The sequence below is a fragment of the Typopeltis vanoorti genome, chromosome 15 (assembly GCF_054136105.1).
Source record: "Typopeltis vanoorti isolate ZY-2024b chromosome 15, IOZ_Tvanoo_1.0, whole genome shotgun sequence".
NCBI classification, from domain to species: domain Eukaryota; kingdom Metazoa; phylum Arthropoda; class Arachnida; order Uropygi; family Thelyphonidae; genus Typopeltis; species Typopeltis vanoorti.
In genome coordinates, this window is record NC_143563.1 from 34029835 (window position 1) to 34052838 (window position 23004).

General features: G+C 32.5%; 1 protein-coding gene across 1 annotated transcript in view; it reads right to left on the reverse strand.

Annotated features, from left to right (window-relative positions):
• Naprt (nicotinate phosphoribosyltransferase) overlaps positions 1–17939 on the reverse strand; it is a 282374-nt gene extending 264435 nt beyond the window's left edge. Inside the window, exon 1 of the mRNA XM_090404880.1 lies at positions 17851–17939. The gene's annotated coding sequence lies outside the window, so the exon portion shown is untranslated. The remainder of the gene's footprint in view (positions 1–17850) is intronic.
• Positions 17940–23004: the final 5065 nt, after the last annotated feature.

Consider the following 23004-nt stretch of genomic DNA (forward strand, 5'->3'; position numbering starts at 1 on the left):
AATCATAAAGGAAAAAATTCTTCAATTAAAAATATGTATAAATTTATAAACGATAGGTTAAGGTCTACTTTTTCCGAACGTAGAAACAATTTTAAAAATATTTTTGACGATGCCTATTTCAAATAAACGCTCATCTTCCGTGTTCAAACGAATAAAAAATTATTTAAGAAGCAACTTGCACCAAAATAAAACAAGTGACCTGTCGTTATTATGCATTGAATCAAATGTAATGGACTCGATTAATTATGATAATTATAGATATATTTGCTAAAAACCAAAGCCAGAAAAAAAAAAACTTTAGTTATTTTTTTTTTAATTTAAATTTGAACTGATTTATTTTTTATAGTTTTTTAAATGCAAATATATGTATACCAAATGTTGCGTTATTTTTCTTTCAATAAAATGAATTATTATGACAATGTCGACTTTTATTTTCAATAAACTGAAAAAAAAAAAAGCGTATGAATTTGATTAACTGAAATAGACTTGTCCTTTTAAGCTCATAATAATGTTGCGTCTAGCTCACAATATTTGCATTTAAAAAACAATAAGGTGCGGTCAAAGTACGTGAAATTGCTGAGACTATAGGCATTTCAAAAGAACGTGTAGGATATATTTTGCATGAAGAATCGCAAATGAAAAAGCTTTGCGATAGATGGGTGCCACGCTTGCTCACAGCAGATCAAAAACGCACTCGCGTGAAAATCTCTGAACAGTGCTTGGAGCGTTTTAACAAGAATAAAACTGATTTTGTGCGTCGATTTATTACTATGGATAAGTCTTGGATTCACCATTACACTCCTGAATCCAAATAGCAGTCAAAACAGTGGACAGAAGCCGGTTGTTCAGCACCAAAGAAGACAAAGTCGGTTCCATCAGGAGGAAAGTTTATGGCATCGATATTTTGGGATGCTAAATGTATTTTGTTTATTAATTATCTTGAAAAGGATAAAACAATAACAGCGAAATATTATTCCGATCTTTTAGCCAGACGAGACGAAAAAAATTCGTGAGAAAAGACCCGGTTTGCAGAAGAAAAAAAAAAAAAAATCATCTTTCATCAAGACAATGCACCTCCCCACAAAAGCGTTTTGGCAATGGGAAAATTAAAGGATCTGCACTATGAAGTGTTCTAACATCCACCCTATTCCCTAGATTTGGTTCCCTCGGACTTCTATCTTTTCTCTGGTCAGCGATTTTTTTTTTTTTTTTTTTTTTCCCATGATTGCAGCTATAGTCAGGTGTTTTGCAGGTCTTACTGAGAACCATTACAAATGGCTCTGGAGCATCGCTGGAATAAATGTATAAGTCTTAAGGGAGATTATTTTGAAAAATAAAAATAATTTTGAAATTATAAATTCGTTTTTTCATTGTTAGGCTGAGAACTTTTCAGATCACTCTCGTATAATATATCACGAGTAATTGCATGTTTCAATCGCTTGCCTTCCAAATATATTGTTGCATAATTTGTTCAGATCCATCTCTCCGAACTGCGACCTATTCATGACTACTGTAAGGCACATCGTGTGGAAATACTTGAAAAGAAGGAAATTAATGACTTGCTAATGACCACTATTCTTCAAGTTTTGACTAAGGTGGTGAAACGTACTTCAATACTTCAACATGGTATTATTTCTTTTCCAAATTGAGTTTAATTCTGTGAATGTTTGTCACCTCTCCTATTGTGTTGTTTTAATATTTCAATCCAAGCCTTTTTTATTCCTAACTAAATGATTAATAGTACGTGTAAATATAAGTACATAATTTACTATATATAATATAATATATAAGTATACATTATGAAATCTACTTACCAGTAATATTTTTCATAAAGGCTTTGCATGTGTTGATTACCGTTGTCAAGAAACCGTGAGACTAATCTTAAGGAGTGATCTCATAACCCAGTGAATAACTGGATTCTGGTAGTTAGTAACTTTACATTCACGCAATTATTCTGGATCTAATAATCCATAAAATTCTGCCCATCTGTTATTCATTGCTGGCAGTTCCAGTTGGAATTATGATCCAAAACCGTATGAATTCGAATTTCAAACTTACTGAAACTTTCTCAGTGATTACACGGCAGAGTCTATGATTTGCTTAAATAGATTGTTTTATACAGGGAAACCTTGCTTTACGCGAATTCGATATGCGCGATTGAGTGAAATGATACTATTTCCCGCTTTAAGCGAGTGATTAATCAGTTAACGCGATTTTTTACGTTATACTAAATTTTACGTTAAGCGAATTTTTTTTTGTCGCCAATCTGCAGCGAGTGGAAAAGTTGGAAGTCATTAAGACACATGAAAGTTGCGCTAGCAATACAGCGAGGATACAGCGGGTCTACAGTTTGGACTATATTAAATAAGAGTAAAGAATGCAAAGAACAAGGAAAAGTTGCTACTGTTTCTTTAAGTATGCAGATCACCCGAAATAGAAGCCATTTAATGATCGAGATGGAGCCTCTTCTATCACTTTGGATTGAGGATTATCACCAAATAATAATACCTCTTAGTACAGGGAATATTCAGGCAAAAGCTCTCAGTATTTTTACCTCATTGAAAGAGACCAAATTTCAAGAGGAATATGAAAGCTTTACTGCGAGTTTAGGATGGTTTGACCGTTTTTAAAAATCGAGCTGGACTGCATAACGTAAGAATAACTGGGAATCTGCTAATGCTGATAAAGATTCTGTGGCCAAGTTTCCTGAAGAATCGCAAAGGATAATTCAGGAGTGTGATTGTGACAATCGGCAAATATCAACGTCGACGAAACTGGTATCTTTTGGACGTGAACAAAAAGTTTCCTAGCTACAACTGAAGCATCTCAACCAGGATACAAAGTATTTAAAGATCGTCTTACGCTTTTTATTAGGAGGAAATGCAGAAGGTGACTTTAAACTCAAGCTATTCTCAAACTCAAATGTTAGTTTATAGTGCGCAGAATAAAAGATCTAACATTATTGAAGAAATCAACACAATTCAAAAAAAAAAAAAAAAAAACCTGGATTGATTTAATGAACTGGATAATGAAGATGTCAGAAACTTGCTCGATTCCCATTTAGAACAGTTAAGCGACAATGATCTCCTTTAACTAGAAGAATAAGGGGGCATATGAAGAAGAAGGTAAGGAGCGCGAACAAGAAGAGAATGTTACGACTAAGAAGCTAACTGCAAAAGAACTTGAGCTAGTTTTCAATCACATTAAAAATGTTAAAGAAATTTTGTTTGATGCTGATCCTGATATGGAACGAAGCTTCGAAGTCCGCCGAAATCTTGGTGAAGCGATCGCCAGCTATCTCAAATTGCATGACAAGAAGAAAAAGTCGAGCACGATTCAAACATCTTTACTTAATTTTTTTTTTTTTTTGTAAAAAAAGTAGCTCAATCAAATGTTTAGACATTAAATAAAAATTTAAGCAACTGGTTTTTATTAACTTTGATGATTTTATCCTCTAATATAGTAGCTTATATTGTAATTTTTCCCCCCAAATTTACGCTAACTGATGGATGAATTATAATTATTCCTATTGTTTATTCGCTTAACGCGATTTCGCTTAGAGCGCATTAATTGAAGGATTAATTAATCGCGTTAAGCGGGGTTTCCTGTATTACACCCGCTATCGAGAATACTCATATGACTAAGACGTGTGTGAGCTACGCATTTTCAGTTACATTTTTCAAATGCATTATCTAGTTTCGGATATCCAATGTTTTCGTAGAAACACAGGTGGACCGCTCTTCCAGATATATTTTAATGGAGTAGATTAAACATTTTATTATGGATATGGTAACGAACTTTTTTTTTAATACCTGTAATTTAGTATGGGTAGTGAAACACTTCCTTTTATTGTAGATTTACGGAGAAGGTTTATACTCGTATATTGTATTACATACGAATCCAAAATGATTCTGAGAAAGGATAAAAAAGTTTTTCTGTGAGAAATCGATATCTTTCATGCAGTGGAAGTGCTATTACTAGAAAGATATTTTAATAGTGTCTGCAGCTTCTATCCTTCCGGCTACCACACACACACACACACACACACACACGCACGCATAACCTATTTTGTTTTTAACACAGAGCACATTACACCGAAGTCGGAAATTAAGGATAAAGAACGCATGACCTTCGCCATTTACTATTCGCAAGTTAACTAATTTGTTTCTATTGAGTTGTTAAATATGTTCTTATGTTCATCTTGGTAATAACTTTAATGAAGATAACGTTTGATGTTAATTTACAATTACCAATACACTTATTTTAGAGCTCAGCCGATTTCGACAAAGTATCCTTCAACGAAGGTTGAGGGATTTTCATCGAATTTCATTTGCACAAATGCTTGTGGTTATTAGCAGTCGCGGCTCGTGGCTTGAAATCATGGAAGTGCTGCAACTTTCGAAATATACATACACACTGTAAGTACAGTGTATACGTGTTTGGATAAAATATCAAAATGATGGTAAAAATTAAAAAAAAAAATTAAACATGAAAAAATAATGTTTATTATCGATAAAATTATACAGTTTGGTATAATTCAAAATTACTTAAAAATAAAATCCATTATCATAACCCCAATAATGTTCTAAAATAAAAACTATAACAAATATTATATTTTTAATTGTAATGTCCAAATATTTAAAGAGACGGAGTAAACACGATAAGCACTACGAACACTCTACTACTGGCGCAAACTGCATATAAACAACAGTGGAACTGCGTGACGGACAGTGCCGCATTACGCTAATAGCTCGTATCTCACTATGACGTGCATATGCTTGGCGCGTAGCAATATGACACTGTGGTAAACACAGTGCTGCTAGCGTCCTTCGCCCTCCTAAGTGCTACAAGATGGATTTTTATTATTTTTTATACAAAATAAGAGAATTGTATAGGATTGTTGATGATAAAATTAAATATTACAAGCAAATATAAATAAATTAATAAATATATTTATATATCGAGATAAAATGGAGGTGTTGCAGTTCCGCAGTGTCTATGCACGAGCCGCCCCTGGTTATTAGAATAGAAAAATTATTCCTGAAAAACTATAGAATATGCATTAAATGTAAACGTCATTCCATAAAAAGAATTTATGACATAAGTTATTGAACAATTACCGTAATTAAATGGACTTATGATCACAATTAGATACTTTCCATGTGACGTTTGATTTTGGTAATTAAATAATCAGAAAATTTTAGCAAAAAATCTCACAGTAAGAACGATTTTTTTTTTAAATTTTATTACGAACTAATGAATAAATATATATTTAATTTTTATTGTTAATAGAAAAAGAAGTTGTACCAGCATTCATCAATTTTAAAAGCGATAAAAATGAATTGTTTCAATGAAGGTTTATCTGAAAGGAAAAATAAAAAAAGTTCTCGGGCAGTGGATCAACAAATTATGTTTCATCTTTTCCGGTTTGAATCTGAAGTTTTAATATATCAGCGCCACGTAGGAGTGAAAAAAAAAAGTATAAGGAAAGTATTTTTATCTTCGTATGTTTCAACTGATCCATGAAATGATTCAGCATTTGTGTGTTTATTCTTTCTGTTCTTGGTTATTTCTCAGAGTACTTGATGCACTTTAAAAATATCACACACGCTTTATTCTGAACTTCTGTTTTCCATAACAGTTATGAATAGTGCCATTATCAATAATCGCTGTAGATTAAACAGATAATGGAATCATTCGGGAGATTTCCAGTGAATTACGTCCCAACAATATCTTACCTCTACATTTTTTTGTGATTTCGCAATTATTTTGGTAAACTCATATCAAGAACTCACGTGTTGAAGGTCAAAGCCCACAAAATTAAGGTCAAATTCCAATAAATGGAAAATTAATTCATTCTTTGAACACGAATCAGAAAGCATTATTTTTATTGTTGTCTTATCATTTAGTTATGATTCTAATCAGCAAAACTTCAAAAACAACAAAAAATTAAATCCATGTTTACGAGGGTGGCGACCTCCATATTTTATCCGGATCATTGTAATAAAGGTCACCTAGTTTTCTTTGAAAGATAAAATTGGATAAACTCTTGCGCTTGATAAATGTTCAGAAGGAAATTTCTTAAAACAGACAGATAAACCTAAAGATCAGTTAAACTCACAAGCTGATCCAAACATATATACATCAATAAATTACGGATTAAATATGCTTTACCAATAAACGCGATAGTTTTTTCGCTATTAATAATCAAAACGCGGAATGAATGCTGGTATAAGTTAGGGCTGACCATACGTACCGTTTTGAACAGGACAGTACGTTTTTTTTTCTTTTTTCTTTTTTTTTTCATATTTCCCGGCTGTCCCGCCGTTTTAATAAAAATGTCAATTTTGTCCCGTTTTTAATAAAAACTATAAATATACTTTAATATTGATAAATCATAAATTATTATTCATAATCTATAATCGTACATCAATATCACGGATACCAGTAATTTGTATAACCATGGAGTAGCATTGTTCGATACTTAATATCGATATCTGTAGTGATTTATTCAGAGAAAATAATAAATACATGTTGGCAATACTTGCGCGTCTCAAACGCGGCGTCTGTTCTACTGTAGGGTTAGTTTTGTTTTGTCTATATGCCAACCTAACCGGTGGCTTTGTTATTCAATGCCGGTGGTTTAAATTTCGTATTTTTTAAAGTTTACATTTTTATTTTTTAAAGCTTTAAGTTTATCCTTGCAATGTCAAAGAGGCGAAACTGCAGTTTTAATGACGATCTCCAGAAAGAATTTTAATTTATTAAACTGGACAAGCTGTGCAGTGATGAAACAAAAGCCAGAATGATGAGGATGCTGAAAACATGGCTTCAGTTTAGAAAAAAATAATAATAATAATAGCTCGTTTATGGTGAGACGTGATGGTGATAGGCGAAAGTGATGAAATTGCAGCAAGTGAGTTCTTGTTGCTTATCATACCGTGGGTCACGGCCAAAGTTTTTGCGCAATTGACAGCTTGTCGACATTGATCAATAAAATTTACGAACCAAAATTTTCTTCAGCAAGTACCAAATCAGAAGCAATAATTACCAACGTCTTATCACCATACATATTGGGCAAAGTAATTTTTTTTTATGATTGTCTTACTTTTCCATGAATATAGAATATTACATAACCCCCATCCCGTTTTTGCCATTCCAATGTTCCGTTTTTGTCTGAAATATGGTCAGCCTAGTATAAGTTTTCTATTAAAAACAAATCTAAGATAGAAAATCGTTCTCTAGTTCATAATAAAATTTACAGAAATCTATTCTTACTCTGGGAATTTTGTTGCATTTTCCCGATTATTTTAAAACCACTAAGAAAGCATATTTTATTTTATGTGATTTATTATTCAACGATTAAGCCAAACTCTGGAAGGTGTGTGCAATAATGACAGAGTTTGACAAAGTATTGTAAAATGTATGCTGCTGTTCAAAAAAAAAAAAAAAAAAAAGAGTAAGTAAAAAACTTAAGTTATTAAAAGCACTAAATGTTATACAAATTAAGTGTATATTTAATCCAACATTATTTCACAGCCGAATATATAGAAACTACAAGAGTTTCGTGTCGAATATAGAAACTATAAAAGTATCGGTGGATTCAAGCGTAAGTAACCTTTCAGGTCAGGGGAAACTCGTGGTAAAGGTGGAGTAAGTTCTGATCACTTTCCTTAGTATTTTCCCTAATGCAAAGCACATCTCCTTGCAGACAGCATCTCATAGCGAAGTTGCCCCTGTGCTGAAAGGTTGCTTACGCTTAGATCCGCCGATACTTTTTATAGTTTCTATATTCGGCACGAAACTCTTGTAGTTTCTATATATTCGGCTGTGAATATATTGAAGTGGCTCTTTATTTCAGTAGCACTAAATGTAATATCGTAAGTACATAAAACATCTGAGAACTTCGAAAATCCATTCTTATATTCGTCATGCTTAGGTCGAAGCCAGAATCTTTCCAGACATAGGGCATCGTCGCTACCGACTACGCTACGGCATTTTTGTATACAATCTCTGTCTGCTACACAATAGTACAGCTGAGGGGGGTTTTTTCCTTCTCATAAAATTAGTGTGTGTGTGTGTGTGTGTGTGTGTGTGTTGGGGGGGGGTGTACAGAATTGTACACCTTTACATTTTTATTCTATTCATTCCTATTATTCACTTTTCTAAAAGATAAAAATAAATAAAAATTACGAATTTGAAAATAAAAATACGTAAATTCTATACTTAATATTCTACCATATCGCTCCCCAATATAATGTGGGTTAACCCCAGTGGCGGCTTATACATAAGCACTGCAGCAGTCCCAAGAAAAAAATGAAAAAATTAAATTTTGTTTGTGTTTATAAATAATAACAATGCTTAGAACATTATATAAATGCCATACAACATGTTAAAGGTTACAGCTTATGTTTCGACATTGATTGACTAGTTAATAATTGGAATTGTTCGATTAACGCTTTAGATTACGAAACATGCACTGCGATCTAACGCAGTGTCGGAATTATCACATTGTCAGTTCAGGTTAGACTCGCAGATATTCGTTTGCACTTGTCACTGCACGTAACAAATGAATCCGACAATTCTCGTTGAGCAGTGTCGCTACAGATACTTATTTCATTCTGTTAAAAAAACATATAATTGTTTATTTATATTTATTATAGCTACAAGACTGACGAGTGTCACTATCGAAAATATGAAAAGAATTATATATATTTTTTTTTCAATTATCGTTACACGAAACAAATGCACTGCGATCTAACTCAGTGTCGAAACTATCGTGTTCGGCCAATTGCAGCTAAACTCTCCGATATTCGTTTGCACTCGTCACTGTACATAACAAGTGAATCCGACACTGCTCGTTGAGTAGTGTCGCTACAGATAAATCGCATGCCTGCGCGCATTATTTATGTGAGATAAGAAACTTTTATCATTGTGTGTGTTCGTGGTGAGGGTTAAATATTTTTAATAAAGCAATTTTTAATATGTAAATTTATTTATTAATAAATTGGTTACTGATTAGAAAAAAAATTTTTTTTCATTTTGTATATGCAGCACCCCCACTTAAAATTTTCACCTGCCCCCACTGGTTAACCGCCTCTGGTGGGTTGCCTAACTGAATTTGGAAATATGTAAGCAACTGATCTCTATCCCTAGTTGTCACTGGTAGTTGCGTGCAGCACTTTCGACGATTTCAGGACTTCAGAGGAAAGTCCTGAATCAGAAATGGTCGTATATTAATGATATTAGCTAGCACTTAAAGCATCAGAACTGTATTTTCTATAATGTCGGTAAGATGAGGATTTTTATAGAACAGTGATATAATGTTGCGCGTAGTCTGTACAAAAAGTTTAAAGAATGCTAGACAATACGTCAATGATAATGCATGAAGGGACAACAATCTGCATGAGGTGAAAATGTTAAAAAGGAGAAGAAATTTAGTAAATTGCTATCAGAAATACTGAATTTCGGTCACCACTCAAATAAAAAGAAAAAAAGCTGAGTCTATAGAAGTTGCAAAGATATCAGAAAAAATAAATAAAAATTTAAACCACTATATTGACTTTCAATAATTAAAAAGTCACTAAAAGGCAAGTTATCGGGGAAATTTCTAATTCTGTTTATAATTTGGACATTGCACCAATATGCTGTAGATTTTCATATATAAAAATATGCTATAATCATCTTGAAGTACATTGTCATTTCAAAGCAGCATGATGCCTTTGGCATCGTATTGGAGCAACGCAATCGTTCGTGTGTTGATCCAGTTAATGAAGTAAAAATGCACATGGATTTAGAACATTAGGAGTTACATCTTATGTAATTCCATTATTGTCCTGGTTGGCAGAATGGATAGCGTCTCCCTTCTCCAAGAGGTTGTGAATTCGAATAACATCGATTGCAGAAAGGTTTGTGAATTGTCTTTAGGTAGTGGATGAATTTCGTCTTCTTGTGGGAGCACATTATGGTTAGCAGAGGCCAGAAATGAGTACTTTGTCTCAAGATTAGGGTTATGTATCATTTCAAGACGCCAAGTGTATCTGCAGAAATGAAAAATTTGGGTTTATCTTGGGCAATCTTAAAAAATCAATGCATTCAGCTAGCTATGACTTGCTATCGCATTAAAAATGTCAGAGATTCTGAGGAAATGTCGTGCCTAAACTCCTTATTAATACTTTTGCTAGAATATAGTGGATTGTCTTGGTCCAGAAGAAGCCAAACTATTTTTTTTTTCGGTGACGAGAAAAATAAACAACAGTCATGAAAAGAAAACATTGAGCAAGACAAAATTACATATATCAATGGCGTCGCGTGTCACTGATATGTATGCAACCAGAGCTACAAAATTCACGTCAATTTGACTGTCTGATTGCAATTTTATCGATGTATGAAAGTTTTAAGAGTGCATGGAGCATCAACGCTCATCTTAATTGGTCCAATGCAATTAATTGTAGGATAACTTTGAATAGTTTAAGTTATCAATTAATATAAATTTAAATATGGAAAGCATAAAGGTCGAATGAACAATAGCCATGCTTCATGCGCGCCGTTTATGTGAAAAGCACAAAGGGTTTACTCCTTGTGGTGGTGAGATTAGTGAGACAAGGATAATTTGAATTTTGATACGATTTTTAAATGCAGCCGTGTATTGCGCACAGAAATCGGAAAAAGTAATCACTTGGGAAATTATTATTTTTCCGGATTGAAACAAAGAAAGGCTAAAATAACTTTTACTTATACACAAGTGCCAACCTCCGACTATAATCATACGATTAGTATAGATCGTCAACACTGTTTTCCATTGTAAATGTGGGCAAAAAAAAAGTTATAAATTATTTATAGAAAATTATATATTAAAAACTTGTCTATATCGGTGTCCTAAACACGTCAGTTCACACTTCGCACGCAAAACATGTATGTAATTCATGACAAATGACAACTTTCGATTGGATTAGTTGACAATAACCAATCACAATCATTGATTTCTGGGTGCTATTGTCTCAATGCATACCTTCGCCTTCTGGGTAGTTTAAAACTACTGTCTTCTATTGCATCAGTCTAATGACTGGCCGCTCAGCAGCATTTCCTTCCATTCTTTTCTTCTGTTTGCTTTCCTCTTTATTTCGTAGTATGTTTTTAGTCCAGTGCTTTGTTTTATTTGATCAAAGTATCTTTTCCTTTCTCTTTTCCCTTCCATTATTCTTCTCGCCAGACTTATACACAAAATATATCTTACTTTCATATCGTAAGATATGTCCAACCCAGCTGCCTCTTCTTGTCATTAATGTTGTATTAGTGTTCTGGGTTCATTTAATTCCTTAAGCACCTCTTTTTGTATTCGTCTCCAACACCACATTTCAAATACCTCCAGTCTTCTAATATCTCCTGTTCCCATTGCCCATGTTTCGCTGCCATACTCCATACATAAGTTTTTAGAAGTTTTTCCCTTAGTTGTAGACGTAAGTTTCCTTTTAATACCTTTTCTATTTTATTGATTTTTTTTTTTTTTGCTTTGCCTATTCTTATCTTTATGTCTTCTTTTGATCTTCCTTCTCATTTATTGCACTCCTTAGGTATTTGTAATTCTTTGCTTGTTTTATATCTTTCCCATTTAATTAAATTTTCTTTATGATCTTTGGTTTCTTGCTTGTCAGTAGAATTTTCTTTTTTTCCAACATTTATTTTTATGGTATTTATTAAATATTTCACTTGTTGTTTTAATTAACTCTTTTAGTCTTCTACTGTTTGCTATGAATGCAATATCATCTGCAAATCTGAAGCAAAACATTTCCACTCCACCAATCTTTATGCAACTGCTTGTTTTTTCTTTAACTTCTCTGATGGCATTTTCAATATATGTTGAAGAGCAAGGATGATAATATGCACTTTTGTCTTACTCCACAGCTAATATATACGGTTTCTTCCATTTTCTTCTGGCTTAAGTCCTTTTTCAAATTCGTTTCCAAGACCACTGGAACGCCAAGAATTTGACCAGCTGCGTCATTTATCTTACATATATCTGTTTGATTACTCTTCTGTCCTTATAGTCAATGTCACCTTTCTTCATAATAATCCACATCATCTTCCAACTAACTTTGTCAAATGCTTTTTTTTAATCCATAAAGCATATATATGTTTTTTGGTTTATCTCCATCTCTTTTCGATTATAGTTCTCAGGCTTAGTATTGCTTCTCTTGTTCCTTTTCCTTTAAAACGAAGACCGATATGAATCCATATTGGTCTTCCTTTAGTTGTGAATCTATTCTTTTATATATTCGGTTTTGTATTATTTTTAATAGGATTTTGCTAATGTGTGTAATTAGAGCTATTGTTCTGTGTTGGTTACATCCGAGACTGTTTACTTTCTTGGAGGATTTATTATCAGGGATTTTGGAAAGGGATCTTCTGGGAGATCTCCATTTTCATATATTTTAGCTTTAGTTCAAATATATCATTTTTTGTTTCTATATATATATATCGATGTAGTGTAAGACAGATATCACCTCAAGTTCATTTAAGATATTGCTATTTCTTTCTTTTGAAATCTAGTCTATTATATCCAGTTGTTTTGATCAGGAATCTCCATTTCACAGCTTGTCAGTCTTTTTCTATCTGCTTGAGTTATAATCCAGGCTTCTGAACCATATGTTAGGATAGGTCTTGCTATTGAGCTATGGCTTCTTATTCTTGTTTTCTGGAACCTTTAAAACATTCATTATGTTCACATGAAGACAATTGGAAACTTCGACGTGATGGCTGTTAAGCCTAGCACGTTAAAGGAGTGGTGAAATATTGCCCCCCCCCATTTTTTTTTTTTTTTTAATCTCCCACTGACTCAGGTAGGGTTTGTGTCGACATACACGCTCGAGTGCATGAAAAAAAAATGATCATATTTTATTTTTAAAAAAAAATATTATTTATCTCTTTGCCGAAAGATCTGTATACAAAGTGATGCACGGATTTATGAAGGTTTGCCGTGACAAAATAATCAATGCTATTCACTCAATCTTTATTACCGTTTATAAACTAGTGAAACAAAATTTAGAATTGAAGGGTCTCTCATTAGTTTATTGGAATACGTTAGTTAAATGTACTTTCAATATAAAATAAAAAATAAGTGCTGTAACTCCTTTTATTTCCCAAAAGGAGGAGGTAGACTTTTTTTAGTATTAAATAACTTTCTGAAATCGGAGGGTGGCTAGCATTTACCCTTAACTGTCACTGAAAGCTGAGACCAGAGTTACCAATGATTTCAGAAGCACCGGGTAGAAAGTGTAGAAGACAACTACCATCATCTCTCAATCCTAAATGCTAATATTGGTACTGTTGTCTGTAACAGTTGTATGGGCTATTTTTCTGAAATCCGGAAATAAAAATTAAAACAAAATAATAATAAATACAATAAAAATAAACTAGGATTATCGGGTGGGGGAGCCTTACTTTCCTGCACACCAAAGAAGAACTGACTCGGCAATTCCCTTTTTTTTTAAAAAAAAAAGCCTAGAAAAGTTCTTCTAGTTGTTAATTAAAATCGAACCTATAATAGAACTGTTCTGGTAATCCAGCATTATATACTTTAAGTTTTGATTCCTAAAATTGTATTCAGTTTAGTTGCTTTGGTCTTACACTAACATTAAGTGGTTTGGAAAGATGTTGATATAACTTCAAAAAGTGATAAATCGGTGGGCATAATTTAGAGGCATATAGTATATCTGTTGTGTTAAATTTTTCTTACTACTCAAATACCCTACTGGTATATAATAATAATAATAATAATAATAATAATAATAATAATAAGTTAAATTTTAAAGTACAGACAACCTCTGCACTTGGACAGCACTGCGTAGGCTATTGATAACAATTTTTGAAACCGAAATATAAATGTTATCATTCTTTTTTATTATTATTTAAGGAAAAAATATCGAAGAAAAGTATTTAAAAATTGACTGATGAAAAAAAAAAATTTTTTTTTCGCCATCATAATAGTAGCTTTACGTCAATTGAGCGCATGCATTCATATACAATAGAATGGCCAGAGATATATTGCATATATTGGCTATACGCAAGCATATAAACAGCCAAGTGGAACGAAGGTATAAAAACATTTCAGTTTATATTGAACTGAATAACTCAACAGTTTAACTGTTCTGATAATTTATTTTCAGATAAAATAAATTCTCTGAAATATCTGCAGGTTGAAATAGGTCGACAACTCCCCAACAGTTATGTAACACATGCATCTTTTTTTAAGGAATTCAAATAATTTTTTTTCAAGATAATTGTATCAAATAATTATAATTTTTCGATAATAAAATTTAAACTGTGAGTATTATAAATTAAGAAATTATTTTGGTATAAATACTGTATCAGCCTGTAAAAGAATATATCTGTATTTCTGTTGAGAATGTCTGCTACTCAACAATTGAAAACGAAACAAGATACTCTTGATGCATTCTGCACCACAGCTTAAGGCAATTTGGTTTGACATCTGGGGAAGTGTTCTCTTTCTTGTCTTTCTCAATAGCAGTGAAAATAATCTAAGCCATCAATCTTTTTGATTGATGGCTTAGATTATTGGCTATACGCAAGCATATAAACAGCGAAGTGTAATCGAGAATTTCTAAGACAAATTATTTCAGAAATAGCAAGCAGAGGCGGTAGAATACTACTGAAATTTCTTTTTTTGTGGCATGCATTATAAACAGATTTTAGATTGTAAAGAAATAGTCCGGAATTTCGACGGATACGACAAAATTATTGCCATTTTTTTTCATTTTTTTTTAAAGGGTAAAATGAAGTAATACATTTTAAATACTGTCACTGCGAAAACTTTCAGACCAGTAGAAATTTAGACAAAGTAGTTATGTAATTAATTCACTGAATTTTGAATCCGTTCCGTATAGGACATCCTTCATATATTTCCAGCATATCTACAGTGGTTAAGCACTGTGGGTATGTCGAAAATTACTGGATATTATAGTAATGTGCGTCTACTGCAAAAATAAATAAATAAATATATAAATTATTATAAAAATCTATTGCAATTTTAAGCAAAACACGAAGGCGAAGAGTTCCTTTTGAAATATCATTGGATATCAATTTTTGATATTAAAAAATCTCACAATCGGAAACCGAGTAATGCAATTTAACATTATTTGTTGTTCATTTAAAAAAAAGAAATCGTTTCTAAAATCGAAGTGTGACGATCCATATAATGTTATTTTGCAAGGAAAGAAAGCAAAGGGTCGCATTTATTTCAACAAATGTTATTTTAAAAAATGATAAACATTTAACATAATTTTCAAAAATAATTTCTGCAATATTGTCAATAAAATGAAAGAACATAAACTGTCTTGTTCCACTGCACTATTTTGAAGAATAAAAGACAGTAAATTTACTACTGCTAAACTCATTGCAAAGGTTGATCTCTGGTTTTTTCGCACATGTGAAATTCATTTTTATTTTGGGGAAAAGACACAATAAATAAATTGTGCAGTTAAAAAAAAAAGGTCAAATGTCGAAGGACAGTAAAGGAAATTCCAAGTAACACTTTAAGTCAAGTGACAAGAAGGTCGCTCCATTCCAGTTAATCCGCTAATGGTTCTAAAATCGCGGAGGAATTAACAGTGGATGAGAGTAATTACATGATAAAAAGTAGAATGCCGATGATGTTTTGATCCATGAATAATGCTAAGGTGGTCTAACTATTTCATCCACCTTAGCAGGTAGGGAGGGTAATGTCCCCTTTTGAGTGTACATATTACAGTTGAAATTAATATTACAATAATAAGAAAATATTACAATTCAAAAAATTTAATATATTTTATACTTAAAAACACACGGTAAAATGGACCATACTGAATTGGGTTCCATAAAAATGATATTTAGAGAGAAGGGTTTCATCGAGGTTGAAAGTTTGAAGACCACAGAAAAACCATTGACATTATTAAGGCTTTTTAGTGAAAGGCTGTAATAATGTCAAATTATTAATAAGCAAACTCAAAATAAATAGTAATGACTCGAATCTCTTCTCCTACTAAGAATGCTATTGTAACACACACACACACACACACACACACACACACACACACACACACACACACACACACACACACACACACACACACACACACACACACACACACACACACAAAAACACTACTACGATGATTGGTTCCTGTGTCGATATGTGTCTCGCATAAAAAGTAGTTTTAATACATGTGGCAACTGGTCTGTTGGCTTTGTTTACATTGATTTTTAAGCCGTACTTTGTGGCTGTGTTTTGTTTGCTGTTCTCGCGAGCCCTATGTATTTGAAACAATTTCATAAACGCAATGAAATTGAGTCAATACAAATATTGAGTTCTTCAGGATTAAGATAAACAAGAAAAAACAAGCATCTATGGAATATGCTACTGAATTGAAAAATAACTCAAATGTACCCCTTGAATAGAAATAACAAATGAATGTTTGGCATTATATATACCGCAATCTATCTTGGTGTATAACATTGAAGAATAAAAATTATTCATCCTTAAATCCTATGAAAAGCATTGGTAAAATACATAAAACGAAAGCAAGAAAAATCGAACAGTGAAGCAATGATACATACGTACGCATGATAATTTGGAAAGTGAGAATTTATATGGCTCAGTTTTTTTTTTCAAGGAAAAGGGGATTACTTTAAATTAACATAACTATCATTATCTAAGGCCAAAATAACTGCAAAATTAGTGCGTCATTTTGGTATTATCTTTCAACAGAGGTCACACACACTCTTATCGGAGTCATATTCCTTAGATCTCCCGCTGCCGCAATCATGGACGAAAGAAAGAAAAAAAATTTTTTTTTTATTGTTTAATCCAGGTTATATCTTTGAAATTTCAAATCTGTTTCGCATTTTTCTTAAAATAATATTTAAAAAAAATCGAAAAGTATAAATATTTTCGGTAGTATTCTGCAAAATGTTCTACAATTATTTTACTTATATGTTAAACTTAAATTTATTGCTAATCAAAGGAGTCTCTTAACATGTTAAATCTCATTTTCATTATCGTTGTATAAAAACTTACATGGAATTGAAATACTAGGAAGTGAATTTTTTATAAATTACCTAGATATGCGGCATCAGAAACCTCAACTCGTATGGATTCCAAGTTGGTAATTTATGAAACAATATGCATAATTCAAATTTTCTTATATTTCAATCCACTGGACTCCACACAACATCGGGACAACAGATCTCCATGAAGTGGAAATTTCTGACCAGCTGGGGTCCAGTGGTTTAAAAGAATCGGTTCTTATCTCAATGAACCAATATAGATAAACTGGTTAATTAAGATAGGAAAAATACTGGGCTCAAGTAGGGTATATCGGATTGACTTTTCCCCTAATTCAGTCCTATTCATTTTCTTAATTACTGCGTTCTGAAAGAACCTACTTGATTCTAATTATTATATCCTATTGTCATCAGTGGATATTCAGAATTTTCTTGCTGCAATCATTTTTAATAATAATAATGATAATAAACTTTGCCGCACATGCATTCAATGCTATTTATGCGTTAATTTAACAGGAATTTTGTGACATTTGTCTTCACTTAACAATGTGACTACATAATTTTTCGCTATTATTCTTATTTTATGTTTGTATTGTATTTCCAAAAGAATTTGTTTTATTCGCGTTTTCACACAACGACGTAAAAGCGCCTCCAGTGGTAATATACATAAAATAAAAATGAAAAAAATGTTTTGTAATATTCCTGGGATTTTAAAACTATATGTATGTTACAAACATCAAAAATATTTAATGAAAATTACCATTAAAGTGAAATATTAAATAGTTTACTCACTTGGCACCTAGGTGTTTCCGCCACACGTGTTGTTCTGCTTGAGTAAGAATGGCGGCTAACGAAGTAGAACTGACGCTAGTATCTTTGTGCCTCTTCGTTCGATGCAAAGCGTTCAACTGACGCGTGCTTAAGTGCATGCTGAGTTTAAATATGGGTTGATTTACTGCAGATAAAGGTGTACAGGTAGATTAGCGAGATAAATCTGGGTATTACTGTAATAATGAATGTCGTGCAAAATAAAATAAAATAAATGAGACTACGTCTATAATGCGTGAAGCAGATAGTGACTATTAGCTGTTCGCTTTAAAAATGAAAAGTAAACATTTGAAATAATTTATCAACAGTTGGCGAACATGCTAATCTGAAAATTGCGCCTGTTAGAACTGAAAGCGAATACAATGCCACTTCATTCAATAGAACTCTCTTTTTCTCTCTTTGTCTGTCAGTGTGTGCATGAAAAAGTTCTGTGAAATATTTGAATAAACATATATTTTATTGCCTTAGCGTTTTTATTACGATCATAAAAACAATTATTATTTCCTAATGTGTGTGTGTGTGTGTGTGTGTGTGTGTGAGAGAGAGAGAGAGAGAGAGAGAGAGAGAGAGAGAGAACCTAGTCAGAAATGACAGAACTGCTATTCAACAAAATTCATACTTTACAAAAGCAGCAGCGATTGCTTTGTTTCTAGAACATGTCCTTGTTTAAAATTTTTCATATTGTTAATGTAGTTATACTGAGTAACGTAAATTGCAGTTTATGTTGTGTCTGTTTAAAACCAACATTTTCCCGTTGTTAATGCAGTTATACTGTAAACGCTTGAGATTATTAGAAAAAAAAAGTGATCAGATCAGGTGTGTCGACATCAGAATAAATCCATTTAGATATTCATTATTAGTGTTTCTCGTCTTTTTTTTTCTTCTTCTTTTGTTGTTATTTGTTTCTTTTTTAACCATATCTCTTTTGATGACCATAAAAATTCACCCCATCTTCAAATCTTTTTATTTGAATTTTGAAATGAATAAAATAAACTTAAACAATGTTTTTGACCTCATTTTTTTTACTTTTTTTTTTTACTTTTCTTTTTACTTCAATGTTTATTGACTTTATTTGTTATCACTGCGAGTATTGAGGCTGCCAGCTTGTAGTAAGCTTTTGAATTCTGATGGTTGTGGAAGATAGCTCACCTCATAGGTGATTTTCAAGAAAGCAAAATATATGGTTTTCCAAATAAAAATTATAATACTGAATATGTTTTTTTTTTTTCTTTCTAACACAATCAAGATTACACACAGATGATATCCACCAGTTGATAACTGCTATTCTACACGATTTTAAATAGTAAATAAATAAATCTCTGATTTTAATGGAACAAAAACATTATTTCCCTTAAATTAATCACTGGTTTTTGTCAAAAACCAGTGTCGGCTCGTGGCTTGAAACGTGAGGGTGTTGCAACTTTCGAAATATACATACACACTGTAAGTACAGTGTATACGTGTTTTGATAAAATATCAAAATTATGGTAAAAATTAAAAAAAAAAATTAAACATGAAAAAATATTGTTTATTATCGATAAAATTATACGGTTTGGTATAATTCAAAATTACTTAAAAATAAAATATATTCTTCTTGTTTTGTTTCATGAAAAAATATTGTTTATTATCGATTTTAGTATAATTCAAAATTACTGAAAAATAAAACCCATTCTTTTAATTGTAATGAAAGGAATGGATTTACAATTTTTGGACATTACAATTAAATCCTTTAATTGAAATGTCCACATATTTAAAGAAACGGAGTAAACACGATAAAAACCTACTACTAGCGCAAACTGCAAAACAACAGTGGAACTGCGCGACGGACAGTGCCACATTACGCTAATAGCTCGCATCTCACTATGACGTGCATATGCTTGCGCGCGTAGCAATATGACACTGTGGTAAACACAGTGCTGCTAGCCTCCTTCGCCCTCCTAAGTGATACACGATGGATTTTTATTATTTTTTATACAAAATAAGAGAATTGTATAGGATTGTTGATGATAAAATTAAAATATTTTATCATCAACAGTATTGTATAGGATTGTTGATGACAAAATATATTTATAAATAAATTAATAAATATATTTATATATCGAGAAAAAAATGGAGGTGTTGCAGTTCCGTAGTGCCTATTCACAAGCTGTCCCTGTCAAAAACAGTAAAATAGAACTATTATAACATATGGAATATCTTCCCGTTTGTTAAAGGAATGTTCAGCTGAATTTGCTAGGCCTTTCACACATTTGTATAACTTGAGTCTCAGTTCAGGAATGATACCACAGGAATGGAAGGAATGCATGATTGTTCCATTGCACAAGGGTGGTACAAAAACTGATGTGTCAAACTATTTCTATTACCGACCTATTAGTAACTCTGGTGTGGTAGTGAAGATTTTAGAGAAGTTGGTAAGAATTCGCATACAGAAATGGGTAGACAAGCATTCTATACTCTGCAGAGAATAGCATGGGTTTGCTAAAGGAAGGTCATGTTTTAGCAATTTGCTCAGATTTTATAACAATGTTACGGCCAAGTTGGATAAAGGGAATGGATACACTATGATAATGTTGGATTTTTCTAAGGCATTTGAAAGGATACGACACTATAGGCTGTTGTGTAAACTGGAGAATATGGGATTGGAACATAATCTATTGACTTGGATCAGGGGATGGTTGACGGACAGATATCAAAAAGTGGATACAGTGGGTGTGAATCTGCCAGATTTAAGGTAACCAGTGGTGTACCTCAGGGTTCAGTCCTTATTGTTCAATCTATACATTAATGACATCAAGTAGGGTCTATCATCAGATTTGCAATTGTTTGCTGATGATAAAGGGCAGGGCAATCAGGGATGCTACTGATATTCAGCAATTACAAAATGATTTGAATAGACTGGAAATCTGGGCAAACGAAAATGGTTGTCAGTTTAATGTTAGTAAGTGTAAAGTAATGCCCTTTGGCGTGATTAGAGTTCCAGCGGCATATTATATTAGCGGGGTTATGCTACAAGAAACTGAAGAGGCAAGGGATCATGGTGTATTGATGGATAAGAATTTAAAGTTCAAAGGTCACATAGCAAAAGTTGCAAATACAACTCAGAGGATAATTGCTATGTTGAAGCGAACCTTGACATATAAGGATAAGGAAGTAATTTTGCCTCTTTATAAGGCTTTGATAAGACCACACCTGGATTGCTGTGCGCAGATTTGGTCTTCCGGGTTCCAAGGGGATAAAGAAGCTGTGGAAAGGGTGCAAAGAAGAGTTACAAAGATTATATCCGGATTATGGGACATAGATTATGAGGACAGATTGCTGGTTAACAGGAGAAAGAGGGGTAATATGATTGAGGTCTATAAACTTTTGAATGAGTGTTATAGCATAGAAAATAAGGGGATAAACATCCTTTGTTGTTTTATAGCTAGTAAGCGGAACTAAAGATCGATAACTACGATTTATAAGTTTCATGCCGAAAAACTATCGGCGAGGGCAATTCGAAGTAAAGGTGGAGCAAGCTCCCTCACTATTCTTGATATTTTCTCATAATGTAAAACACAGCTCCTAGGAGATATAATACTGTCATTACATTATGAGGAGAGGGCACTACCCAGACCGGTTTCAACCTTTTTTGAGGTCTCTCTACTCACTGATGAGATCTCAAAAAAGGTTGAAACCGGTCTGGGTAGTGACCTCTCCTCATAATGTAATGACTATTACATCTCCTAGGAGCTGTGTTTTACATTATGAGAAAATATCAAGAATAGTGAGGGAGCTTGCTCCACCTTTACTTCGAATTGCCTTCGCCGATAGTTTTTCGGCATGAAACTTATAGATCGTAGTTATCGATCTTTAGTTCCGCTTACTGGCTATAAAACAACAAAGGATGTTTATCCCCATATTTTCTATATTAAGGTGCCAGAAAACTAGCCATTTGGCTTTTTATCTTAACTAGTGTTATAGCATTTCAAATGATGAAATTTTTCGTTATATGGAAGGCGGCGAGAGAACACGGGGGCATCCATGGAAGTTAAGGTTGTCTCAAAAAAGGGTTAAGAGCTAGATTTTCTCCCAGAGAGCAGTGAGTGAGTGGAATAATTTGCCCTTACGGGTAGTGAGTGCATCTAGTGTAAATGAATTTAAGGGAAGGTATGATAGCTGGGTTGAGTAATTTACAGCCACCTCGATAAGTCCTTGACTTCCTGGAGGTCTCAGATATAATAATAATTTTTTTTTTTTTTTTTTTTTAACATTTTATTATGTCTCAGTATAAATTACATACAATAATAATATTTACAATATTTACAATAAGGATTATACAGAATTTTTGAATTTAGAATATGCATAATAATAATAATAATAATAATAATAATAATAATAATTTTTTTTTTTAGTTTATTATCTCTCAAATAATTACATGAATATACTAACATTTAGGCAACAATGCATCTTTTTCTTGCAAAATGGTTCAGTAAGAATTATAATTACTCTTAATATCATTATCATTTGCAGAATTTCTCATTGACACGAGAGTAAAAAGTGTGTATTATTACCATTAATAATAATCATAGTAATCGTGTTTATTGTTAATGACTCACAAGTTAAACAATATTACTTATGTTGCAGTTTATATAATAATAATTTTTTTTAAAATTTAAATTGTAAATTAAATATATAATTTTAAACTTAAATATATAACTGAAGTATTACTATCACATTTTCTGTTTACTACTAGAATTCATTACAGAATGTTAAGTGAATAATTTTAGATAAATACTACTACTGGGATGTAACTCAACTGCACCCTCGAAGCTTTGTAATTAGCTTATCTGAGGGTGATACTGGTTATATATACGTATATTTGTTATTGATTTGGTTGCTGTGTTGGAAGTAGGCAGATCTTTGGGAGGTCAAATGAATGATCTGAAAGATCGGATCAAAGTGAAATTGCCGATATATCCTGTGTTATTGCACCTGTCTTGATGGTTCACGTTCTTTTTTTATTGTGGGCTTCTTTTTGAACTATTTAGGAGGCTTTTTTCTTCACAGTGGTAGCCTTTCTATGTCTTCTGTGCTTTTAATTTGTATCGGCTTTGAAGTTTGTGACTTCCTTATGAATAT